We start from the raw sequence: 10863 nt of genomic DNA, 5'->3' as shown, positions 1-10863 counted from the left end.
GGCCGGTGGCGGAAGTAATAGGGGAGTGTCTGGGTGGGGTGGAGGGCAGTTAGAAGGCGGAATGGGAAGAGAGGGTCTCAGTAGCACTAGCATGCGCCAGGATTCTATCCCCAATCACTCTCCTCTTCCCTCTACCTTAATTCTCCGCAGTTCTACACCAGCAAAATGGCTGGTGCTAAACCAAGGAGACAAATTCAGACAGTGGAAACTTGCCACAAGGTAAAGGAAAAAATGTTCCCTTACCATGAGAAGACCTCTGTGACTGCCCCTCCCTCACCATAGGATGCAGTGTATACAGGGGATTTTTAGTTAGGATTGGGCTGTTGGCGTCATGGTTGATCACTGCATGTACAAACTACAAACTCTTGCCCTGGATAGGGCAACTGGTCCACTGTCCTACCTTGGCTGGCCAACAGCCAGTTGGTAAATCTGTTCAGAAATTCTCCTTCTTTCATATCACGTTGGCAGACTCTGCCATACATTGCCTTTCCTGCACCTGTTCTTGGTTTACAATGGAGTAGACTTTCAAGCTTCCACCAGATGTCACTGAAGTTGTTCTTTGATTATAGTTGAGAAAAGGTAAACCAAAATATGGATTATTCTTAATACCTATGTGTTTTTCTTTCAAAGCATCATTTGTTAATAAGCTAGTTAATGTTACGGGCTGTCCTGTTTCTGCCCATCTCTGCTAAGATGTTTTTGAGAATGAGACTTAAGAGACTTAAGAATGAGATAGATATACAGCTTGTGTGGTTTGATAAAATCATCAAATTGCCAGAGCAGTTGAAGGACCAGTGTTGGAACTGGGGTTTAGTGCAAGACTTTGTCTATTGATCTGTTCCTGTTGAGTGCTCCACTGTTGATGATGAACAGGAGTCTGTGGGCCCAATCCCAAACAATGCACGCTGGCTTACCGCCAGCACACACTGTCGCAAACATGTCATACGGCATGTCTGCAGCCCTCAGCACCAGTCCAGCACTGGTGCTAGCTCAGTGCTGGCTGGCACTGGGCTAGCACTGGTAGACCACTGCTGCTCCACTGCTCTGAGGTTGCCCAAACTGTCAGGTGGCAGAGAGGTAGGTGGGGGAGAAAGGGAGGAGGTGTTCTGGGGCGGGGGGAGGTTGGGAGAAGGCAGAGAGGAGGCGTTACAGGGGGAGGGAGTGGGGTGGGAGGGAGGCAGGACTAGAGTAGCTCTGCTCCTCCACATCCAGAACCTCCATGTTAGGCCACAGGCCGACACAGAGGCTCTACAGGAACCCAAGGTTTGCCACAGAATTGAGTTGCGCCATGGCTGGGCTACTGGCCTTACCCGGGGGAAGGAGATGAAAGTCTTCTTTCCCAAAGGAGCCGCCAGTCGACCACAGAATGATCAGTGATTACACTCCCAATAACCTGTTGTCCATATGTAACTCATATATTTATACTAATGTTTCTACATCTTAATTAGAAAAAAGGCAGGCTAAAAAACTTATTAAGTAAGTAAATAAATAAATGAATGAATTTTTTGAGGAGTAGGTTCTGAAACTCTATTTTTCAATGAAGCCTGAATCACTTCACATATTATGCTTATGATATGCACCTATAAATGCAAAGTACAACTGAGACAAAACACAACTTGGGGGAGTGGCAACATTCCCCCATCTCCCCCATAATCCAAGCTCTTCAGAACTGTCACCTTTGTCATTAGCAGCCCAGTCCTGTTGGGCTGCAGTGCTGGTGAAACCTGCATTTTGCCAGTGCTAACTGCCTGGGCTTACGGCATTCATGACGGTGCACAGAGTTGCATTCTGCTGCAGTACCAGCAAGAACTCTGGTGCCTTCCCACATGCGCCGGAAGAACAACAAAGACCCACTGAGGCAGATAGGACGGTGGAGGAGAGAGTGGGAGAGACAGAACAAGGGTGAGAGAGGGCTGAAGGAAGTGGCGATGGGGTGGGGTAAGGGAACAGCAAAGCGACAGGGGTGCGGGAAGGACAAATTGGGTCTGTGAAGGGGGCAGGTTCAGCAGGGAAACAGAAGATATTGGAAAGAAACAAGGTCTCAACATTGAATGAAAGGATGACAAGGAAACTAACACGCCAATCCTCATTCCACCCACACCACCATTGGAACTAGCACTCCGACAGTGGAGAGCATTTTACAGCTGTAGCAAACTGCCTGCTGGCAGCGCACAAACTCCTGCACTATCAGTGGCAAGGTCAGAGCGCCCTGCATGGAGCAATGGCCATTAGAAAGCCTGCTGAAAAAAGGTACATTGGCGGGAGGTGGTGTGTGGTGTGTGTGTGACACAGAAAGAGGGCAGAACGGGAGCAGGGTAAGGAAGAATGGAGCAGGGATGAGGGGAAGGGTGATCGGATCTGGGAAGAGGTGGGTTCAGAAATAACTGCAGAATTCTAGCCCCCTTCCCGGTCCTGATCCCATGGCACAGGTTCACATGGATCTTCACCAGTGAATTCACTGTCTGAGTAGTGAATGAACCTGTCTGAGTAGTACACTCTGCACCATGAAGGTTTACCCCTAGGTAAGGGAATAAATGTTCCCTTACCCAGATGAGACTTCTACAACTGCTACCCCACCCCCCACAGGATGGAGTGGTAGCCATTTCAGCATTGCTGCATTGGTGGGGAGGGGGGACAATAGGGCTATCAGGTCCCCTGAGAATTTATTTCCTTAAGTTAAAAACAACAACATTATTTTGGACATTTAATAATTTCATACTGTGCACTGACATCTTGCTGTCGACAGTTATTGTACCTGTCAAGTAACAAAACCAGTCTATTTTTCTAGTCTCATATGATCATATATGAAAAATATTTCATATATGCTATCAAAAAATATTTCATTGTCCTTTGGAAACTCACTGGAATTTATGCAAATATCTAAGTAGCAAATGATTTAAACAGGAATACAACAGTGCTATTTTTTATTAACTCCAAGAGAAGCAGGTCACTATTTACAGAATATTTTAAAATCAATTCCACCATCGTTATAAATCCCAACTAAATGTGGAACATGCGCAAGAGGATATCTACGTAGATCTTACAGCTGAACAGAGAAGCCTCCACTCACTTACTGCATTAAAATATATATAAATATATATGTATATATTATTGTCCCATAAGAGAATCACACTATCAACTCATACGGGTAAGGCTGTGTTATTTATTGTGTCTATCACTTGCTCAGTAAGAGTCATGCTTATCTTTCCTTTCAAGATCTGCCAGAAATCTGTGATCACATCCTCAATGCCTGTTTGCAAATCTGTAAACAAGATGTGACTTTGATCAGCCATTATTTTATTCTACAAAAATGCCGTACACTGGAGACCAGTGCATGAATGGAGTCATGAAACAGCTACTTCATCCATTTCTACTTTTTCTTTTACTTACATACCCCTCCCTAGACTGTTTGGCCATCAGTGGGTCTTCTTGGACCTACATCAGCTAATTTGCTGGAATACCGCAGACACCCGCCTATAAGTTGACCCCACAGATAAGTAGAGGGCTCTGCCCTCTGGTTGACCTGGAGATAAGGCAAAGTGATAATTGGAGCTTGATTACTTGGCAAAAATTTCACGTACTTTAGGCGAGTATCTACTGTAAGTCTGAGAAGAGACAGGGTACATGTCAAGCCAGGAAAACAGGGATGGGATCCCAGCATGTGCTGTTGCCAAGATCCACCCTCTCCTACCTCTAAACCTCCCCCTGCCCTGTCTGCTGCTGGCCCTGACCCTCCCCCTGCCCTACTCATGCACCTTACCTGCTCCAACAGGGGCTGGGTCTGTCTCCGGATATTTGCACTAGCTGCTCCAACATACACAAAACCAACAATGAGACATTTACAGCATCACAGTGATACTTAACAGTGGTGGACCCATATTTAAAAGCCAATGAGAAGTCTTTGAAAGAATTTGGTACTATGACCAAATGGTCACCTGCTGACCAATCAGAACTCCAGGTTTATGATGCCTTCTGGATCATCTTGACAGTCCTAACCAGGGCCCATGAGAGGGGGGTCAAGGGGTAATTTGCACCCAGGTCCAAGGTCAAAGGAGCCTAAGAAGGAGGCCCACAAATTTCCTGGGATCTTACATATTCCTATCTCACTCAGACTGGTTACCCACATGGAATGTTGAGGGCACTTCCAAGGGTGTGCAGCAGCAGCTGCCATCTCAAGCCATATCTGCAGGGCCCAGGAATGCACACGACGCTCCTTAACAGTGTCAGATCTGGGAGGAAACTGGCCTGTTGCAGTAGCTCTTTGGCTTGTAGATCCACTTACCATGAAGGAATGTATGGGAGCTCAGGGATACAGCTGTGGGACTACAGCAGCTGCAGAAGTAAGTGTTGGTATGCACAGGACACTTTCTATTCCAGTGTGAGCCTAATTATGATGGTGCTAATATTCTGCAAATGTTTGTATTTAAAATATTTTAGAAAGACTTAGGAATGTGATTCATTTTCCAAATTACTGTATCTAGCTGCTGATGCCATGTGGCTCCAAAGACTCTAACTACTGTAGACCTGGGCTCCAAAGACTTTTTCAGCTGACTCCCTCCCTCCCCCCATCCAGTTTCACCCTTCCCCACCCCCAGTCTGCTCTCCCCATCACCATCTCCCCTTTGCAAAGGGGCCCAAAAGAAACTTTGTAATCCTTGATAAAATTTCTCTCAGAGGTTCTGGTTCTAATAAACTCAAAGTTTCACAGCTGAGTAGATTTGAGTAGCTGGTGTACATCACTTTGTACATTACATTACATTACATTACTCTGATGGACAAAACTCTACCTCTCTCTTCTGGAGGACGCTGGCAGTAAGGGCCATACAATGTATTTATATTCATTTTCTCACAGACCCTAGCAGTTCAGCTTTAGCTTGAGGTCCTGTTTACAAAGTTTCTTCAGCAACCTGATACTCTGAAAAGTAGCTTTGTGTGCCTGGAAATTATATTGCATATGACGGAATGAACCTGAGAACAGAGAAATGTACCAACTAAAGGCAATCTAAAACTGTTTTATTTTTTTCAGGGATGTTGGTGTTATCCATCAAGAATTGGTGAAAACGGTCTTATGTGTTTTAATTCCCAATTAACATTTTACTCAATTTTAAAGCTTTTTATCAGGTGTAATCACTGTCATATAGGTGGTATATATGTGTTTTATTTCGTTTTCACCATTTTAGACTGCCTCTAGTACCAACGTTTCACTTCTATTTTGAAATCTCAACTTACGATAAACATTGTTAAATCAAGGGAAATTAAAAAAAAAAAAAACTTAAAGAAAATGGTGAGACCATTTCCTTTTTCCTTCGCATTCCACTTAGGTAAACTCCTTACATCTATTTTCTAATTATCTTTTAAAGTTGAGAAAGACAGGCTTGCTAATGAAATCCGAGAACAGGAAGGTAATTTGATCAATACACAAAAGGTTAAAACAGCAAATAGCATGCATTACATTAGGCTCTCTAGATTTAAGGTATCTCTTTTTTGCTTGCTTGCTTGCTTTGTTGTACCTTACTTGAAGGAATAAGGCAGTGTAAGTAGCAAGCAATGAATGATCTCACAGGAAAAGATGAATTAGTCACCCATCAAGAAATCATCAAACCCCCCCCCCTCTCTCTAAGAAAATTATTTGACTCAGAAAAGAAAACTTTGTTGTTTCACTGTACATGCCAAAAGGATGCTGCATTGCTTTTTCTCGTGTATTCGTGACAAATCACACAGAGTACCAAATATATGCAGTGGGGACCTTATCTCCAAAGGTCAAATGTGTGTTTTCTAATGCAGCTAGAGATGTATATTAGAAGTATAATAGACATATTATTCATAAGCATATTAATGCATTCACCACGTAGGAAAAAGGCAAAGATGCCTTATTTTGGTGTCAAGCATGGAATTACATTTCATTGCATGTGACTTCATCTTCAGATACTCTTGGGATCAGAGCAACCATAACACTAAAATCAGCTCTTGGTTGAGCTCTTGGATGGTGCACGCCTCCTGTAGCCATCCCAATCTGTCCCCTCTCACATGCAAATTCCCCTTTCCTTCCATAACTGAGTTTGGGTACAATCCTAACCCCTTATGTGGTGCTTTCCAGCACTGACATAAGGGCAACACAGCTCTGAGATAAGAGAACAAACATTCCCTTACTTTGAGGAGGCCTCCGTGAGTGCCACCCAACTGCAGGATGCAGCACAAGTCCCAATGGCACCGCTATGCCAGTGCTGGAAAGCACTGACATAAGGGGTTAGGATTGCACCCTTTGATCTTACAAGAGAACAGGGATGGGTGCCATGGCAAGAATGGAGTTGAGTCCTGAGTTTTCGCTCCCCACAACTCAACTTGTGCAGTTGATAATGAGTTCAGAATCTTAAGACAGAATGATGATGTGACATTTTTACTATGGCTAACTGGATTAGAAGAACTATTTCACTTTCTACTTTAATATGTATTATATATTCCACAAGTGATAGACTGCACAATTTTGAATACTTCACAAATAATAATTAATTAAAACTTCAGAAGTCTTTCACTAGAATTTCGAATTAGTATCTTTATTCCTTGGACTGGTATCTTCAGCCATCAGGGTCATGAGTAGGTGAGACAGTCTTTATGTTGCAGTGGATAAGGATCTCCTTTGTTCTGGAAAGAAAAATCCAATTTCTAATTACAACTGGCAGGAAGCTGCCATTACCAAATTTTAATATCCATGTACCTGAAAGGAATCAGTGGTTGACAGAATCTTTCAGCTCATAATATTATTACTTAACATGGACAAGCCGCTAAAAAGGCTGACAGCAAAAATCAACCTCCCCCAGAATTGCAACATATCATGGGCAACACTGGTGCAGTATTGTTATAAGGGTTACTGAGAGAATATATAAGAATCAGTTGAAATACTGCAAAGAAAAATATTTCCCTCATTTCCTTGTAGTATGTGCTGTTCCACCTCACATGCTGGATAACTATGGAGACAATGCAGAACATCCTGCATATACATGGTGTTTTGTGGACTTGAACAAATTCTCTACGTCCAGACTTTATCAGGGTAAGATCTTACATCTGCGGTTTTCAAACTCTCAGGGAGTCTGAGGACTGCAGTAAGTCCTTGCAGGGGAGGGGAGGGAGGCAGTGGGGGTGGAGGGAAGGGGGGCTGCAGAGACTGGGATGCGCTCACCAGTTCCTGCAGCAGCCTGTTGGAGGTGCAGGGAGCCCTGCACAAGCGGATGGTTGGCAACCTTCAGTCTCGAAAGACTATGGTATAAGCCTACAGCACCTGGTATTCCCAGGTGGTCTCCCATCCAAGTACTAACCAGGCCTGACCCTGCTTAGCTTCCGAGATCAGACGAGATCGGGCATGTGCAGGGTAACAGCATCTGCAGGGCTTCTAACTTGCTAAAAGTAAAAGCAGAGAGATCACACCCCACTTCCAGTTTTGCTGAGGTGGAGCGCAATTGCCCCACTTTCACTTTTGGAACATCGGGGAGCCCTGCAGACACTCGCGCAGGGCTCCCTGCACCCCCAACAGGCTGCTGCAGGGACTGGCGAGTGCATCCCAGTCCCTGCAGCCCCCCTCAACGACACGATCCTGGGGATCACGTCACTGCATTCCCCCTGCCCCTTAAGGGAGTACAGGGCTGTCAGGCTGGGGTGTCGCAACACCCCAGTTTGAATAGCTCTATCTTACATGCTAATACCATTTGCAAGATTATACCAGAGATTCACTTTTTTCAGTATCTGAAATTCCGACACTTTCTGCTATCCCATCCCCCATCTGGAACTCACATTCCGGTAGTACAGTGTGGTTTGTAGTGTTGCAAATCTCATGAATGAAGGCAAAAATATAAGATGCTTCACTTTGTACATGACTTATGGGATATTTTGTTTGGGATATTTTACAAACCATACAAATTCAAGTTAAACATCTTGAAATAAATTATGTTGTATACCCCATCAAGGAATGCATTGATTCCAAAAAGACTGGACCCCGATTACCTGTGATCCAGACTCACTTGGGCTGTGATCAGTATTCTCTTATTTCAATAACTGGTTCACAAGTAGAACCTTTGAGGTTGTCAAACAGATTACAGAAAGTGCTCATCTCACTGAATTTTCCTGTTGCTTTGATGCTGTTTGGTACCATTTTGTTCCCCTGGTGCCAGCAACAGCTGCTTGGCAACATTTTTCTTCTCTTTGCTTTGTCAAAGATCTCAGCCCCCTGTCTTTATTAGCTAGATAAAAGAAAGATAAACCATTATACTTAAAGCAAAAACATATAATTAAAATCATAAACACCTAAACATAGAAAGTTAACAAATCCAAAAATAATTGCTGCACAATCATAAGAAAGTGTTTGTTTGCATTAAAATACTATCACATAAGTCAGGGATGGCCAACCTTTCAACTTCAGGGCTCCTGGACCTTTAACAGTTGTATAGAACTAGGGTTCCCAAACCATGGTCCGTGGACCACTGGTGGTCCACAGTGCCCTCCCAGGTGGTCCGCAATCTCTCCAGTGAAAAAAGAAAAAAAATGCCCTTCCAGGAAGAAAAAAGCCTCTGCAGCACCAGCGGCCAATCAGAGCAGCTCACAGCCAATCAGAGCATAGCCTTTCTCTGTCTCCTGCCTCCCCCCTCCACCTTCCTTCCCTCTTTGTCTGTGAGTGCCCAGACAAGTGAAAAAGTGAAGCACAGGCACCTTGTAAGGTGCACGTGTTTCTGCAGCCTCCTGGCTCAGCTGCATGCAGAGGAGAGGTGCCCTGCCGCCACCACTTCCAGCCTGCTGCCTCCATTCCTTGACCCTGTGCCTTGAGGTGAGCCCTCGCAGCCTGGTTTTGCAGGAGTCAAATCAGGACTGCAGTCAGCCTGGGAAGTCTCTTGGGTGGGCGGGCTGCCATCGCCGCCGGAGGAGGAGGAGTTGGGGGGGGCCTGAGGAGGGGAGGAATGGGAGTAATAATGAGGAGGAGGAGAAGGAACAGGCTCCCAAAGGCATAGCTGGCTGGCTGGGGGGGGGGGTTTCTCTGGATGTGATTTCTCTGGACTCCAGCTGGCCAGGGAACACAGAGGAAGGGAGTTGGAGGCAGAGTGGCAGCAGGATAGGGGAGAAACAATATGCTCAACCCTCAGTCCTGGTACCCCCTCCTCAGTTGGCAGGATTGGGCCCCCTGGATGTGCTTGTCTAACGCCCAGGGGTGGAGCAAGGGATCCAGGCAACCAGGTTTTGGCACCCCTTTTGGAGAGGGAAACAGGCAGCACCTCTGCTGTCTTACTGCAAGCTGCCCACCTGGGGAGAAGCAATCCCAGAAGTTGCAGAACAGGCACCACCGTAGCCAAGTACAGCAGGTGTAACCCCTGACTCTTCCTCCTCAGAGAGCAGCAGCAGCTTTGTCCATGGGGAGCCCTCCCCCACCCCACACTTGGCCAGTTCCGCTATCTCCTCAGATTGCAATCTTATGCATGCTTACCTTGGAGTAAGCCCCATTGACTATAATGGGACTTACTTCTGAGTAGACATGCCTAGAATGGGGCTGTTAGTCACACTGTGGCTGTGATGGACTTCTCCAGAAATTTCTCCAATCCCCTTTTAAAGGCATCTAGTCTAGACACCATCATCACATCCTGGGACAAGGAGTTCCACAGACTAATGGCAGAGTAGGCAGCTGTTGTTTTGTGGCTGCAGCCTACCTATAGGCTTGCTCACACTCTCTTAGTGCCAACCAAAGTAGACCACAGCTAGAGCATGACAGCAATTAGAACAGGAAGTGAAGAGAGGCTTCCCCCCCTAAAGACCTTGCAGTGCACACCAAAAGGACTTTTCTTCCTGAGACATGCAGCAGCCATTCTGAGATATCTCTCTGAGCTGGTGCTTCCTTCACACATCTCTTCTCCTTCAGGACCCACCTGCCTAAATTGTGTTGAACACTTTCCTAAGGACTCTGGACTCACAAGTGGGGGGAGCAGGGCCAAGGCTGTGTAACAAAAGGAACTGTGGAGGGATGTGTGTGCTTTTTGTTGGCTCATTTAACTACCTTGCATGACTTGTCTATAATCCCCTTGTGCTTACCCTCTCCCTCTTTGTGGTGTTTTTCCACACTTAAAAGAGGCAAGGGCTGTGCGTAATGTGGTCTGGTGGGGGAAAAGAGACTGGATTGAATTGGGTGGGTGTGAAAACCTCTGGGTTGGGGGGAATTATTATGTGTTCCATGTATTCCATGTAAACCCAAGACTTTCACAGCTAGTGAAGCAAATGCACGCACAACCATCACATTAATTATTAAATAATCTTCTTATGTATTACAAATTTAATTGTATTTTTTGTGTGCGAGGGTGGGGGGGTTGCATGTGGTCCCCACTGTCTCAGAATTTTGCCTTAATGGTCCCTGAGCTCCATAAGTTGGGAACCACTGGTATAGAAGAAGGAATTTTAGCAGGTGCAGCTTGACATCCCACAGGGGGTGATTCCACCATCACAAAAGGTATAGGCTAATCTGGGAACCCCACTGGGGTTTCGAAGGGAAAGGCATGGTTTCACTCTGTCTCCTTCCTTCAGTGTGATTTGAGTTTCAGCCTCCACTCACTGATTGTAAAGAAAAGCTGATTAGTAAAGAAAAGCTAGTTGGAATGGCAGTAGGGATTTTGGTGTGTACCTGAGGTAATCAGAGTGGTACCCAGTAAGAATCCCTAGATGCTGGCTGACTCAGAGAGGCTGGAGAGTGAGCCAAGTCAACCTCAAATGCTTTCCAGCTTGGAGAGCCAGTACTGTTCAGCTTCCTCAGTGCCCAGATGTTGGTGTAGATAAGCTTGAGCTGTCAATTGAACACCCAAGCTTGGAGATAGGGTGGAAATACCTGTCTGGGAAAGAGAC

At 45.5% G+C, this 10863-nt stretch overlaps 1 pseudogene; it reads right to left on the bottom strand.

Moving 5' to 3' along the window:
* Positions 1 to 7264: 7264 nt before the first annotated feature.
* LOC136638063 (5S ribosomal RNA) lies at positions 7265 to 7384 on the bottom strand (annotated as a pseudogene).
* Between the last annotated feature and the right edge of the window lie 3479 nt (positions 7385 to 10863).

This window comes from Tiliqua scincoides, chromosome 1 (assembly GCF_035046505.1).
Source record: "Tiliqua scincoides isolate rTilSci1 chromosome 1, rTilSci1.hap2, whole genome shotgun sequence".
NCBI lineage: Eukaryota > Metazoa > Chordata > Lepidosauria > Squamata > Scincidae > Tiliqua > Tiliqua scincoides.
Note: the sequence above shows the minus strand (reverse complement) of the source record. Positions and strands in the feature narration are given on the sequence as shown.